At 44.4% G+C, this 13,083-nt stretch overlaps 1 long non-coding RNA gene across 1 annotated transcript; it reads right to left on the bottom strand.

The window, feature by feature from the left end:
• Nucleotides 1-2,658: 2,658 nt before the first annotated feature.
• Nucleotides 2,659-8,247, bottom strand: LOC142931252 (uncharacterized). Its single transcript, XR_012947259.1, has 3 exons — nucleotides 8,035-8,247; nucleotides 6,957-7,134; nucleotides 2,659-4,068 (listed from the first exon to the last, which is right to left on the bottom strand). It is a non-coding gene; the product is annotated as an uncharacterized LOC142931252 (long non-coding RNA).
• Between the last annotated feature and the right edge of the window lie 4,836 nt (nucleotides 8,248-13,083).

Below are 13,083 nucleotides of genomic sequence, written 5' to 3'. Positions count from 1 at the left end.
TGGTGTGTAATAAAGTTTATCGTGTACATATTTTACTGGACATGTTGAACAAGAGCTTCATAAAATAATAAATTGATAAAATAAAATAACAATAATATTCTCACGACGTTTCGGCCACAACACAAGCGGCCTTCATCAGGTGAAGGGACGAGACTGTCTGGAGCGCTGTCCTCCAGTCTCGTCCCTTCACCTGATGAAGGCCGCTTGTGTTGTGGCCGAAACGTCGTGAGAATATTATTGTGTTATTTTATTTTATCAATTTATTATTTTATTCTCATTCTACGTGACTTTACCGAAAGAACCAAAGAAAATGAATGCTTGCAGTCACGAAAGCTTTAAATCGAAATTTAAGAGCTTCATAGCTCATCGGATTTTTCCAGGCTAAAAAAACTGATTCTGATTTATTGGTGAGCGCTACGGCAGGTTGACCACACACACACAAACCTTGTGAGTTGGTCTTCATCGTAGCGCTGTTGATGTCCTTCATGAAGATGTACATCTTTATAAAGAAATAAATCCCTACAAGACGCGATGTAGAAGCAGATTGAGCTCCGCCTCTTCGGAACCAGCGGCTTCTGTGGGGACGGTGGACTGCTGAGATTGACGTCGCGTCCAACGTCTTCGCGTGACGTCACTACCGGTCACGTGGGAGGCGCGCGTCTGTCACATGACCACGAGCTGCCTGGCCGGGATATCCAGGGCTGGTGGTCTCTAAACACGAACGCGTTCGTCAATCACTCTGCGGACTTAAATGGAAAATACATTACACATATAAGAGGCGAAGTTATCTTGCAGTAGCTCCTTATTTGATGAGTTATTTATTATTTATGTGGCATCACCAGGTAATATGTAGCGATATTTCTGGTGAACTCAGCTTCAAATGGGTGCCTAGTGCGGTGTCTAAACATCGCCATTGGGGAGACAAAGGCGGTCGGGCGTGGTGCTGGCCCCTTTGTACGTGCAGCCTTTTAATAGGTGCTCGCAAACAGCACTTGCCCCAAATGTAAAGGCTTTGTGTGTGTGGGGATCGGTAGTGTAGAAGGACAGGGAGAGATACAGAGTGTGTGAGAGAGGGACGGGGAGAGACACAGACAGTGACAGAGTGACAGAGAGAGACAGAGTGTGTGAAAGTGCGAGAGATGGACAGGGAGAGATGCAGAGAGAGTTAGTTTTAGAGAGACAGTAAGTGATGTAGCAGAGAGTGCGATTGACAGAATGCGTGTGTGGGAAAAAGAGAGGGACAGAGAGTGTGCAATGTGATGGAGAGTGTCTGTTGTTGAGACAGAGCGTGAGACGGAGTGAATCATTGAGAGAGAATGAGAGAGGGACAGAGAGTGTGTTTGCGTGAGAGGGAGTGACACAGACACAGAGAAAAAGCGTGTGTGAGAGTTTGTGAGAGAAACAAATATGGGGAGCGGTAGTGTAGCGGTTAACGCGCTGCGCTAACTGGCGACCCAAGTCCCGATTCCCGCTCACGGACAACACCAGTGACGATAATCTGAACCGGTCCAGGACTTCCCCTAGGGCGACTCAGCCTAAAACGAGTACCTGGTGCGGTGTAAACATCGCCACTAGGGAGACAAAGGCGGTCGGGCGTAGTGCTGGCCACCCACTCCCTCGTGTGGCGTGTCGGCCTTCATGGGTGCTCACTAACAGCACTTCTCCCTTTAATCTGTTAAGGCTATACGGGGGATCTATGTTTGTTGTTGAGAGAAACATGAATAGTGGGGAGCGATGGGGTGCAATGGTTAGTCCGCAGCGCTATAAACCCAGCAACACGAGTTCGATTTCCGCTAACACCAGTGACGATTATCTGAACCGATCTTGGGCCTCCCCAAGGTCGACTCAGCCTCAAATGAGTACCTGGTGTGGTAAGCATCGCAACTGCGGAGACAGGCGGTTTGCCATGGTGCTGGCCATCCAACACCTTGTGAACTCTTCCGGCCTTCATAGGTGCACGCTACGAATAGATGATGCCTTACCATCAGCCCCACAAACACAAAGCACCTGCCTGGGTATTTTATTTCATAAAATGCTCCATACCTGGGTAGTGTGATTATGACTAGCTCCTGTTTTGGGAGCCCATGCCTCAATACGAATCACTCGAGCGGCAGTATATTTTCATTATCTGCATAACGCTGTGTGGAAGGAACTTGGTCTATCACTTCAAAGCTCTGGGTTTTCTCCACCACAGTTGTCACTTCTCTAAGCTTGCGAAATGTGGAGCCCTCGAATGGAACATCTGTGCCGGTTTTAAACATTCAGGCTAGCCTGCCTACAATCTATCCTGGGTTTAACCAGACGATTGTGTGAGCTCACAGATCCTTCAAAGATCTGGATGCATTCCCATCATCAGTGAGCCCCTCTGTCAAGCGAGGGCTGAGTTGTCTGGGTCATATATCCTGCATGCACATCTACGGCATGCCGAATCAGCTTCTGTTTGACTAGTTGGGTCTAAACAGGTGTGGCACAGGCTCGAAAAGAGATGGACTGATGTGGCACAAGACGATTTGGAACTGATTGGACTCGTTGATGACTTGTGCCAGCAGTGTCAAGATCGGCCCCTGCGGCGGAGGTTTTGATAGAAAGTCGTATAACTTTTTATAAGATCCCTAATCTCAAGATTTGACCAAAAGTCACCCAGGCACACACATGTTATACTTTACACATTTTAAATCTTTATTCACCAGATTACTATTAAGCATACATCGATTTCCAAATGCATTAGATAAATTACGGATTGCTGTGGCAAATAGCATGTCGCTTTGTGTGAATCAGTTTTTAAAAAGAAAGTTTAAATTTCATAAGAGCAGCTTTCAGTCTTTCACATTATGAAGGATCATTGCCATTTTCAAACCCCAACTAGTAAACCATCTTACCCAATCAAATATGCCATGATTTTTGGAATACCACAAAAACAGTTAAAATGTTTTTTTTTATATTTCCATAAAGTATTTTCTTCATTACATTTCCCCATAGTTTCCTTATGCACACTATGACAATGGTTTTGATATCAGGCCATTTACACAGAGGCGTCTTAAGTAACTTTAATGTGACAAGCGAATTGCATCACAAACTTGTTTTTTTTGCAGCCTCCTTGTGCAAAACCACTCTTTTTTATGTAGTTATTAAACCAAAACTCACAAACTCATGGGCTGTGTTGACCAGGGAAGGTGAAGGTAAATCACCGATAACCTTGCCACGGACACACTCTTAGACAACCTCCATGAAGGACGTTCTCCCTGTGGAACGCATCATCTCGTCTGGATGCGCCGATCATTGCAGTGGTCCCCTAGAAGATCTATAGATCGCCTGAGTACCCCTACTGCTCAACAGCCATTGCAATTAATGTATGAGAGACGCGAGTTGATGGCACAGGTCAAAATATAACAAATAAATGCATCGTATATAGTTTAGACAGCAATTAATTTTGCTGTCATGTATAATCAGGTTGGGTCAAATATTTTAGACAGTCCATCAATTGTCCATTGTGTCAATGTTGACAGAATTAAGCAACATTGAAAAATATAAAGTTCTGTATTCATCTCCTGCCAATGCCAACAATCACCCTTCCACCTTGGTCCAGTGGTTTTAACATCATATGCATTTTTGCTCTGCCAGGCCCCATTACAGGTGTTGCAAAACCAAAATACCATGTAAACAACTATCAGAGTTGTCTGATTTGACCCAAAACCTTTGTTCATCTATTGACTTGCAAACCTTGTTACATTCTGGTGCAGTTAAAATATAGTATTCAGCGATATAAATGAACATTTTAACAACAATTTACAATGCGTTTATTTTTTACATATTGATTGCCTGCATCAATTATTTTGATTTACAGTTCCCATCATTAATATCCATGATCTATAGTATTATATCGGTGCAGGATGGTATAATAGACTACTGCATGTTCTGGTGAATCCAGTCCAAGAATTTGGTGACCCTGCTGTAAACACCTGGCTGGTAAGCCCGTGCACAGCCATAGCCCCAGCTGGTGATTCCAGAGAGGTACCAAAACCAGCGGCCGTTTGAGTCCTGGCAAACCAAGAGACCCCCAGAGTCTCCCTGCAACAGACACACACGACACCAATGTTAGAAGTTGACTGACGAACAAGGAGGCCTGATGGAGCGATGATTACAGTGATCCAGTATAAGCAATGGCATGTCATGATACCAAAGAGGGGATGTCAAAAGGCCCGATAATTAGGTTTAAATGTTCAATGCAAAGAGCAGTACAACTGAGGCCAGCTTGAAATGTTCAATGGGACTGGGATCCTGAAGGAGGACATTGTTGTTGAAGGTCGAGTTGATGTTGGCCCACCCACGCTCCTTCCAGTAAATTGGTACCAAAATGTGTTCATGAATTGATTGGAGAAGTTTGCTTTCCGAGTTCCCCCTGGTGGAACATAATTGAGCCCATAGTCGTCATGTGCTCCAGATGGTTTTTAGGCAAGAGAGTTGCATATTCTTGGTTCTTTCGGTAAAGTCACGTTGAAGGGAAACAAATAATAAAATATATAAAACAATACAATTCTCGCATATATTTTAGTTTCCCTTCAACGTGACTTCACCGAAAGAACCAAGAATATGAATCACTGCAGTCACGAAAGCTTTAAATCAAAATTGCATCTTGTTGGTTGTTATGGCAGCTCACTTGGCAGGTGTCCACCCCTCCTTCGAGGTACCCTGCACACAGCATCCTGTTGGTGATTAGAGATGGGCTATAGGCCTGCGGCCCTGGGGTGACGCACGTCTTGAAGATCTCTACTGAAGCCTCCTGAAGCTGGTCGGGTGTGCAGCCTGTTCAGGACAAGAATTCGTGTTGGAAACCGTGTTTCAGTTCCAGTTATTTATTTACTTTGGTATAGCCCTGTGAGCCATTCGGCTCTTGAATCGGGTGCAACCACAACAAACAAAAAAACAAAAACACGAACAAGAAAACATCTTAAAGTGAAGTACTATATTTCATCAAGACTTAGATTGTGGTACATTTAAATGTTAACAACATATCACCTGTATATCAGCTTAATGCCTATTTAAGATATTCCTCGAGCACCAGAGAGCTCTGCTACCCGACTGCCATCATTATTCCAAAGGATTTTTACAAAAAAATGTTTCCGAACAAAAATTTGAGCCTCCATTAAATTAAAGGAATTGTTCAGTAGAAGAGATGTGTATATTATATTTGTTTTTCATTATACAAACATTCCCCCGAAATAAAATAAATGTTCAACTATCGATTATGTTTAACTTGTGCCGTCGGAAAATAACATTGCACCGATTCATACATTAAAATCACGATACATGCCTTGAATCGTGGGCATAGCAATGGATTTTTTGATATTTGTATATGTTGTACATTAGAGGTGCTACATTTAACCCAATGTAAACAACTCAAGGGTTGTAATCCTGAGTTTAAACAGAAGGGAACTGCTTTCTATGAGAAGATCGATTTTATTAGAATGTTAATCGGGTCGTGTGGAGGCTCAAAACATGACAATACTGTGGTTGCTTTGTTCTTACACCATAGACACTGAGCTATGGATACTAAATAATATCTCAAACTATGCTCTATTTAGTGGTCAAAGTATCTTCTGAAATCACGTGTTTTCCCAGGTTTGGAATATTTCACCTATGGACTTACCACCTTCAAAATTTTTCCCCAACCAGAAATGAAGCATGATTTCCCTGGGTAGGGAAACTTCTGAAAGCGAGGTGGGAGGCAAAACTGGCTCTATGTAATCGATGAAGGAAACAAGTTCTGACAGCTCCATAAGAGCAATGTCATAGTCATGGCTGCTTCCGTTGTAGCGCTCGTGGATGAGGATTCTGTTCACGCTTCTGGCCACGACAGTTGAAGCGCTGAGATCGTTCTGAGAGTGCAGGCCCAGGTATACCGTCCAGGTGTTTGGGTTGTTACTAGGGGGGTAAATACACAGCCACCACAGTCAGCATAAAATAATATAGGGCATTATGTTTTTTTTTTTACCAAGGTAAGCCTCATTGAGTCTCAGGACTTTTTCAGGAGGGTCCTGCCAAGTTCTTTCGGTAGGGGTGATGACTGCTGCTCTGTATAATCTCAACTGAGTAATTGGTGTGGGTCAGTTTTACAAGTAAGCAAATTTGGACTGTGGCGCCGGCACGCATCACGATTGCAAGTGCACTTTGAAAAATCATACCTGAATGTGAAAAAAATCTGAGATGCTTCATCCCTATTCCACTTATATTCATAACTCTTTCTGCAATAAAATTCTACAAAAATATCTTCTAATGGTGTTGTGATTCATTGTGTGAGTGGGAGCAGCGGTGGTTCATTGGTTAGCACACTGCACTTACGAACCTGTTGACCCACGTTTTAATTCCCCAAGCTTGATTCCCAACCACAGATACAGTGTGGTGAGGTATGGCCGAACAACACCCCATGACCAACACGGTGTGCGAAGGCCTTCATCCCAAAAGCGGTCTGTTAAAGGGCTGCAAGTTGTGATTATCAAATTTGTCTGCTGTGTGTGTAAGATTTAACACAATGCATCCTTTTAAAGTATGACAAATAAAAATAGGGTTTACCCTTTCTGGCAATAAAACAGGTGTTAAGATATTATTGGTGCTTTCTACGTGACTTTACCGAAAGAACCAAGAATATGAATCCCTGCAGTCACGAAAGCTTTAAATTAAAATTTAAGGTGTTAAGATGTTCAAACACGTTTAGCAAGGAATCAAGTTTGTATTAACCACACGTACTTGTGGTGAACATGCAAATAAACTTGCTCTGATAATAATATATGCATTGTCTTTGGCCTACACCAGAGACAGCCTTCTTTAGCACCTAGTTTCACCAGTGACAGACCAGAGAACGTCAAAAGGCGAACAGTACAAGGACAATGCACGTATCAGAGCATTTATAGCTCAGAGTAAAGTGTTCACAATACATGTGAAGCAACAGAAACGCTCACCTCTGGAAGCAATGAGCAGCACTCACAACCCAGCGGTCACTGAAGAGGGAGCCCCCACAGGTCAGTCTGTTGAAGTTGTGCAGGCTCTCTTGCCAGGGCCATTCTCAGAGCCTTGCTTCGTAGCCTCCCACGATCCGGCTGTTCACTCTGCGTTCTGCTACGGGGATCCAGCCACATTCTGAAAAACGACAAAACACAATTACTTCTATAATACAGTTTTTTTTGGGTTAGATCGCGTAAATATAGAAAAGTCTAGTCAAACCCGCCATCATTAGTACGAGTTGTCACGTAAACAGAACATGCCGATTCATCACTAGTACAGCACACCGGTGTGTTGGAGAGACAAGCCACAACATTTACAATCTGAGTACGACGTTTTGCTAGTAAATCTTGACTTAAAGTTTTCGTGACTGCAGGAATTCAAATTATTTGGGTCTTTAGGTAAAGTCACGTAGATGGTTATTTTCTTTGAACCATCTACGTGACTTTACCGAAAGACCCAAAGAATATGTTTTGCTAGTAATCACAACTAGCTTCATCAGGCGTCAGCCAGATTTGTGGAGAAGTCCACCTGTTTCGTTCCTTATATAGAGGCGTAGATGTGATGACAACACTTGTGCACTCTTCTTGTCGAAGGTGGGGGGGGGGAGGATTAATGAATCAACGTACATTATGCGTGCACATTATGCGAGCCCATTGATCTGGTACTTCCTGTCCATTGCTTGTACTAAAATAGCCGTACCAAAGACAGCCTTCTTTAGGGTCTAGTTTCACCAGTGTCAGACCAGAGAACGTCAATCATTGTTTTCCATCTTCATAGATTCATCTATCATTGTAATATTTATCAACCATGGTCTATTACTTGCTAGATGAAGATGTCTCTAATACACAAGGATTTACGCTAGGCACTATATTTGGCAAAACAATAGTAGTTCGTGAAATCACGTTTTGAACTTACAATTACTGTCATAAAATAATAATTTACCCATTTTTGTATTACTCACGGAATTTGTACAAGAAGCGCATGAACCAAAGGATGGTCAGTTCATAAACCGGTAAATTAAGAATTAATAAATACCTCTGCTGGCTGGTATTGGGTCAACTTTGTAGTACTCCAAACTGAAGCCATATTCTGAAACAGGAAATGAGAAAACATTTTACGTGAATATCGTGTACAGTACAAAACCTAACACAGTTATAACCGAGTCAGATGTCTTAGCAAGCAGCAACAACATCGCGTACAGTACAAAAACAGTTATAACCGAGTTTAACACGGAGGCTTTTGAGACCAATATCCATAAGAGGTTTTTGGGGTTAGATCGCGTAAATATATAAATGTGTCGTTAAAACCCTCCACCACCCAACACAGCCAACTAGTAAGGGTTGTCACGTAAACAGAACATGCCAATTCGTCACGAGTACAGCACACCGGTGTGTTGGAGAGACAAGCCACAACATTTACAATCTGAGTATGACGTTTCGCCAGTAATTACAACTAGCTTCATCAGGCGACAGCCAGATTTGTGGAGAAGTCTAAATGTTTTGTTCCTTATATAGAGGCGTAGATGTGGTGATTACACTTCTGCGCTCTTGCGCAAAGTGGGGGAGGGGGGGGGGGAATTATGAGTCAACGTACATCATGCATGTGCATTATGAGAGCCCTTTCATCTTGTCCTTCCTGTCCATTCTGTGTATCAAAATAGCTGTACCAACGGTAATCCCTATTGAAATATGGTGCCCTTTATTGGCATGCATTTAAATAATGTATTATTTGATTATTCTCTTCCACGCAGCACTAAGGAGGTAGCTATCTGAACGGTTACAATTATTTATAATTCTTTCAATTTCGAAAGATTCTCCAATTAGTCTTGGCCAGTAGTAGCTGGTTTTGACCAGAAGTTCAACATTTTCAAAATCAAATTTTTATTTAAAGCTTTCGTGACTGCAGTAATTCATATTCTTAGCTCTTTCGGTAAAGTCACGTTGAAGGGAAACAATAAAATATATATAAAACAATAAAATTCTCACGACGTTTCGACCATAACACAAACGGTCATGATCAGGTGATGATCACCTGAGAGATCGTAAAAAGGCCATAAAAATAAATAAATAAAGCCCTCCGTTGCAAAGGGAGGTTAGCGACTATTTGAAAAATCTCCAGATTGCCAAAGTACAATTCACCTATTTGATGTAACACAGCCGCCCGGGGTCACAAAAAGGGAAGGGGGAATTCCAGGCTTCAGGGACCCCCCCCCTCCGTCAGCCCGCTAAGTTGTGATGCCACGCGCACAAGCGAGTTTAAACAATTGTCCTCTTCTTTGCTATTAAAACAACGGTTAAAGTTCTGAACTCAACTACAAGGATAAGCTAACATTATCAATCCTCACACTCACTCCAATTTAAAACCAGGCCACAATTATAGATTTGAAGCTTTCGTGACTGCAAGGATCCATACTCTTTGGTTCTATTCGGTAAAGTCACGTAGGTAAAAAATAAAATAATAAAAATCACGACATATTCTTAGCTCTTTCGGTAAAGTCACGTTGAAGGGAAACAATAAAATAATAATATATATATAAAACAATAAAAATTCTTACGACGTTTCGACCATAACACAAGTGGCCTTCATCAGGTGAAGGGACCGTGCTGTCATGAGGGCAGCGTTGGAGTGAAAACAGCCAAGCCCAGGTCGCGTCCTTTAAGCTGTGTGGGAGGAAACAAAAACGCTTTGACACAGGAATTAGCATAAACATGAGCATGATGTACGTAGGAGGTACATGGACCATGATGGGCCAGGGGCGGGTGGGGACCATGACGGACCAGCAGCGGGGGGGTGGGGGGGGAGTAGAGTGAGTGAGTGGAGTGAGTGATTGGAGTGAGTGAGTGGAGTGAGTGAGTGAGTGGAGTGAGTGAGTGAGTTGAGTGAGTGAGTGGAGTGAGTGGAGTGAGTGAGTGAGTGGAGTGAGTGCAGTGAGTGAGTGGAGTGAGTGGAGAGAAATAAGCAGTTGTGATTGTTTGGGATACCACTACTTGAAAAAATATCTTGTACCATTGAAAATTAGTTTAATGTTTGGTTTGATTTAGAACATGTTTCAATGATTGTCTGTGTTTGTAAATCTGATTTACAAACACAAACACAATTTCAACCGAGAGGATGGTTTCAAATCTGATTTACAAACACAGACACAATTTCAACCGAGAGGATGGTTTCAAATCTGATTTACAAACACAGACACAATTTCAACCGAGAGGATGGTTTCAAATTAAGCAATCATTGAAACATGTTCTAAATCAAACCAAACATTAAACTAATTTCCAATGGTACAAGATATTTTTTCAAGTAGTGGTATCCCAAACAATCACAACTGCTTATTTCTCTCCACTCACTCACTCCACTCACTCACTGCACTCACTAACTCCACTCACTCACTCAATCCACTCACTCACTCCACTCATTCATTCCACTCACTCACTCCACTCACTCACTCCACTCACTCCACTCACTCACTCACTCAATCCACTCACTCACTCCATTCACTCATTCCACTCACTCACTCCACTCACTCACTCCACTCACTCACTCCACTCACTCACTGCACTCACACCACTCACTCCACTCACTCCACTCACTCACTCTACTCACTCACTCCACTCACTCACTCCACTCACTCACTCACTCCACTCACTCACTCCACTCACTCACTCACTCCACTCACTCACTCACTCCACTCACTCACTCCACTCACTCACTCACTCCACTCACTCACTCCACTCATTCCACTCACTCCACTCATTCCACTCACTCCACTCACTTACTCCACTCACTCCACTCACTCACTCACTCCACTCACTCACTCACTCCACTCACTCACTCACTCCACTCATTCCACTCACTCCACTCACTTACTCCACTCACTCCATTCACTCACTCACTCCACTCACTCACTCCACTCACTCACTCACTCCACTCACTCACTCCACTCACTCATTCCACTCACTCCACTCACTCACTCCACTCACTCACTCTACTCACTCACTCCACTCACTCACTCACTCCACTCACTCACTCACTCCACTCACTCACTCACTCCACTCACTCACTCACTCCACTCACTCCACTCACTCACTCACTCCACACACTCACTCTACCCCCCCCACACCCCCGCTGCTGGTCCGTCATGGTCCCCACCCGCGCCTGGTCCATCATGGTCCATACACCTCCTACCTACATCATATTCGTTTTTATGCTAATTCCTTTGTCAAAGCGTTTTTACTTCCTCCCACACAGCTTAAAGGACGTGACCTGGGCTTGGCTGTTTTCACTCCAACGCTGCCCTCATGACAGCACGGTCCCTTCACCTGGTGAAGGCCACTTGTGTTGTGGCCGAAACGTCGTGATTTTTGTTATTTGATTTTTAACCTACGTGACTTTACCGAATAGAACAAAAAAAACCAGGCCACAATCTACATCAGTGAATCATTACCCATTTATTAATTCGATACTAAATGACCGAAGCCTCAAGAATAGTTCTGGCAGTCAGAGTTATTTCTAAGTCAAAACGAATTCTCTAACCTCAGGACATCAGGAATAAATTAAAAGAAATAACTCATACATAATAGCCCGGACCCTCGGATACAGGCGAGGAGCAAAAGTTAATACAATGTTAAATCACAAATCTTGGGAACAGAAACAGATAATAACGATGCAATGTGACATCAAGGGTTATCGAGATGGAATCAGGCGGAATGGGACGGGATTACACAGCCAAGATAGACTGTGGTCCATAGGAAGGAGCCTCCCGGCCGCCTTTGTCTTCCCACAGCACGGGAGAGCAGGAATTTAACACCAGAGCGAGGGAAATTTATTATCGCGGGGGCCATCTGTACAAACTGTGCTGGACTTAATGATACACACACGGACTACACCCCCCACCCCCACAACGCAGAGTGGGCATCTGTTTTTTTTTCTCTCTCGCAAGAGACGCGGAGAGAGGAGAGAGAATTTCAGATTTAAACTCGGCAAGGGACAACGGCAGATCGGAAGAGGACATCAAGCCAGCTCCGAGGCATGGCTTCGAGACATTAGCAATGGGTGCTGTCCCCCGCAGAGTAGAGGGGCGAGGTGATTTTAGGTGCTGAGTTCGGCATGGACCGATAGAGTATCGCTGAAAGTTATTCTACATTCATCCTGATGTTTTGAGTCGCTTGCAGAATCGAGGGTTGCGATAAGCTGTATTGTACTAAGCTATCAGAGTTGTGTAAGAGGTGTGCAAATACAATTTTCAAGTTTTGAGAGTGAGCGACAATAGCTCTCGACAGTTCAACAAGGCACAGCTCGGCGAGCACCAGAAGAGGGCGGCGAGCGGCCGGCTCCAAGGGGCCCCGCGATCAACTGAGGATGGCGAGGCTCGCCGAGTAGCGATGTATCAACGAGCGTGAGTTCAGAGCTGAAAGACGAAGTATCGCTCAAAGACTTTTATTTCTACATCGAATGCCAGCTCCCAGCTGCAGCGCAACCAGCCGCCCGTGAGCAAGAGTGCCAGCGAACCAGCGGCGAGCGTGATCGTGCGCATCTCCACGGAGAGAGCGCGTGCGGCGCAGCTCATCATCCAGCGGCGGAAAGAGCCCGACCAGCCGCCCGTGAGCAAAAGAGTCAGCGACCAGCGGATCAGCTCAGCATCGGCCAGCGGAAGAAGACGGCGACCAACCTGAAGACCAGCCAACCAACGACGCAGAAGAAGACTCTACAACTCGCCCAGAATGGCGAAACTCGCTGTTTAGCGACATGCTACGCCGTGCGATTGCAGCACCATCAGAAGAAGTATCGCTCGAAAAGCATTCCGCTCTGAATCTTGACACTCAAAGGTCACTGCAGTGATAGCTAAGCTGACGAGAATCCCAGCATCAGCCACCAGAGGGCGGTCATCGCCAGAGAGAGCGCCACCAAGCGACGCCAACGGCGAGCACCTTCGCCAACAGCAACAGACGAGCTGCGGGCGCCATCTGCCGACGGATCATCGCGCCTACAGCGCACCGTGTCAACTCGTCCACCTGCTGCGGGGCCGAACTCTGGCCGACCGCGTGAAAGAAGAAAACCCCGCTGTTCGTATGATATGCACTCTGCCCC

This window comes from Petromyzon marinus, chromosome 51, assembly GCF_048934315.1.
Source record: "Petromyzon marinus isolate PM22_M1 ecotype Great Lakes invasive population chromosome 51, UKy_Petmar_22M1.pri1.0, whole genome shotgun sequence".
In the NCBI taxonomy this organism is placed as follows: Eukaryota; Metazoa; Chordata; class Hyperoartia; order Petromyzontiformes; family Petromyzontidae; genus Petromyzon; species Petromyzon marinus.
Note: the sequence above shows the minus strand (reverse complement) of the source record. Positions and strands in the feature narration are given on the sequence as shown.